The sequence below is a fragment of the Babylonia areolata genome, chromosome 35 (assembly GCF_041734735.1).
Source record: "Babylonia areolata isolate BAREFJ2019XMU chromosome 35, ASM4173473v1, whole genome shotgun sequence".
NCBI classification, from domain to species: domain Eukaryota; kingdom Metazoa; phylum Mollusca; class Gastropoda; order Neogastropoda; family Buccinidae; genus Babylonia; species Babylonia areolata.
Genome location: NC_134910.1, coordinates 7,719,733 through 7,722,814, shown reverse-complemented (window position 1 = coordinate 7,722,814; position 3,082 = coordinate 7,719,733).

Genomic DNA, 3,082 nt, shown 5'->3' with positions numbered 1-3,082 from the left:
TGCCCGTTTTTTTTTTGTTGTTTTTTTCCACGTGAAGCGACATTGGTCGAAAACTTGTAAATGTGTGTGTCTGTGTATGTGTGTCTCTGTGTGTGTCTGTGCTTGCATGACTGTGTGCTTGTATGTCAGTGTCATGCTTACGTACTGACGGAAGTGCGTGTGTACGTGTGGCTTGCGGCACGTGCATGGTATAGTCAGTCAGTGTGTCAGCCACTTCTACATCACCCACCCCTTTATATTAACCCCCCAGACCCCCGCCACCACCCCCCCCCCCACCACCCCCCGCCACCCCTGCACACACACACACTCCTCCTCCTGCCATTCTTCAACCACACCCCCTACTCCTCCTCACCACCCCCACCCCTACACCATCCACCATCTTGTAGTCTTTCCAGGACATCCAATCAAGCGATGGCCTCGTGACCTTGAGGCGCCAGACCGTTCTTTCACTTCACTCTCTGCCATTCTCTCTCTCTCTCCCTCTCTCTCTCTCTCTCTCTCACACACACACACACACACACACACACACAACACACACACGCACGCACGCACACACATTGCCTCATTCACTTACTCAATCACTTGCTCAGACACAATATTTATAGCGGTTGTGTTTCAGTTGTCATTCTTTAACTCTCTCCATACGAACGGCCGAAAGAGACGACATTAACAGCGTTTCATCCCAATTACCATCATCAAAATATTGCAAGCGGAACGCTCTTATACTGAAGAGGTGAATGTTGACAAAGAATACCACAGTTCTGACGACGGAAGCTAAAGGTTGGGTCATTCAGACACCCACTGGACATCCGAGAGGTCTGTGTAGAGGAGAACAGAGGACTGGCCGTACTGAGTGAGTTAATTTAAACGTATTTTCACGGCAAGTTATAACGGACGAAAACGTGTGTCTGTGTCTGGTCTCTGTGTGTCTATGTGTGAGTCTGTGTGTCAGCACTTGCATGCCGATTGCCTGCTTGTGTCAGTGTCAGTGTCATGCTTACGTACTGATGAACATGCATGCGTACGTGTGGCTCGCGGCACACGTGCATAGTATAGTCAGTCAGTGTGTCAGCCGCTTCTACATCACCCACCCCTTTATATTAACCTCCCCTCCCCCCTCCCCTCCACACACACCTCCTCCTGCCATTCCTCAACCACACCCCTTCCCCACCAGCCCTTCTCTCATAGTCTTTATTGGACAATCCAGTCAAGCGATGGCCTCGTGACTTTGACAGTGGAACAAAGGCTCCACACCCTTCTTTCATTTCAGTCACTCTCTACACAGCCCCAGTATCCTTTTTGCAGCACTGAATCCGAGCACGTTTCCATAGTCAAGTCAAGGAATGAATGAAACAGCAGCTACTGTTCAGTGAGAACTGTTGAGACAGCCAGAGAGAGGGTAGGGGGTTTGGGGGTGGGGAGGGGGAAAAAAAGAGAAGATGGAAAAGAAGGGAGGTGGAGAATGGAGGAGCAGGACGAGGAGAAGAAGAAAGAGGATGGAGGAGAAGAAGAAAAAAAAGGATGAAGGAGGAGGAGGGTGTTTAGGAGAAGGAGGAGAAAGAGGAGTAGAAGGAGGAGGACGAGGAGGAGAAGAAGAGAGAGGATGGAAGGAGGAGGAGGAAGGTGTTAAGGAGAAGGAGGGGGAGGAGAAGAAGAAGAAAGAGGATGGAGGAGGGTGTTTAGGAGAAGGAAGAGGACTTGAAGGAGGCGTGGAGGATGGAGGAGAAGAAAGAGAGAGGAAAAGAAGGAGGAGGGTGTTTAGGAGAGGGAAGAGGACTTGAAGGAGGCGTGGAGGATGGAGGAGAAGAAAGAGAGAGGAAAAGAAGGAGGAGAGTCTTTCAGAAAAGGAGAAGAAACAGGAGTAGAAGGAGGACGAGGAGGAGAAGAAAGAGGAGGGAGGAGGAGGAGGGTGTGAAGAAGAAGAAAGAGGACCAGAAGGAGGGGGAGGAGATGAAGGAGAAGAAAGGAGAAGAAGGAAAAGGGTGTTTAGGAGAAGGAAGAGGACCAGAAGGAGGGGGAGGAGATGAAGGAGAAGAAAGGAGAAGAAGGAGAAGGGTGTTTAGGAGAAGGAAGAGGAGCAGAAGGAGGGGGAGGAGATGAAGGAGAAGAAAGGAGAAGAAGGAGATAGGTGTTTAGGAGAAGGAAGAGGACCAGAAGGAGGGGGAGGAGATGAAGGAGAAGAAAGGAGAAGAAGGAAAAGGGTGTTTAGGAGAAGGAAGAGGAGTAGAAGGAGGGGGAGAAGATGAAGGAGAAGAAAGGAGGAGAAGGGTGTTTAGGAGAAGGAAGAGGAGTGTTGGTGTGTGCGTGTGTGTGTGTGTGTGTGTGTGTGTGTGTGTTGGGGTGTGCGTATATGTGTGTATGTGTGTGTGTGTGTTGGGGTGTGCATATATGTGTGTATATGTGTGTGTTGGGGTGTGCGTATATGTGTGTTTTTGTGTGTATGTGTGTGTTGGGATGTGCATATATGTGTGTATATGTGTGTGTGTGTTAGGGTGTGTGTATGTGTGTTTGTGTATTGGGGTGTGCGTATGTGTGTGTGTGTGTGTGTGTGTGTGTGTGTGTTGGGGTGTGCGTATGTGTGTGTGTGTGTGTGTGTGCGTGTGTTGGGGTGTGCGTATATGTGTGTGTGTATGTGTGTGTGCGTGTGTGTGTGTGTTGGGGTGTGCGTGTGTGTGTGTGTGTTGGGGTGTGTGTATGTGTGTTTGTGTATTGGGGTGTGCGTATGTGTGTGTGTGTTGGGGTGTGTGTGTTGGGGGGTGTGTGTGTGTGTTGGGGTGTGCGTATATGCGTCTGTGTCTGTGTGTGTGTGTGTGTTGGGGTGTTCGTGTATGTGTGTGTGTGTGTGTGTGTGTGTGTGTGTGTGTGTGTGTGTGTGTGTGTGTGTGTGTGTGTGTGTGTGGAGCGACTGGCACAGGTGGAGGTAGTCTATACACTCAGATAAGATCACTCCAGTCGCGGACCATTCGCCTGAAGTGGACGGCCATCAGTTATTTTTCTCCTGTGCTTAGCAAGCTAGAGAGAGAGAGACAGAGAGAGAGAGAGGAGAGGGAGAAGGAAATACAGAGAAAGAGAGTGGGAGAAA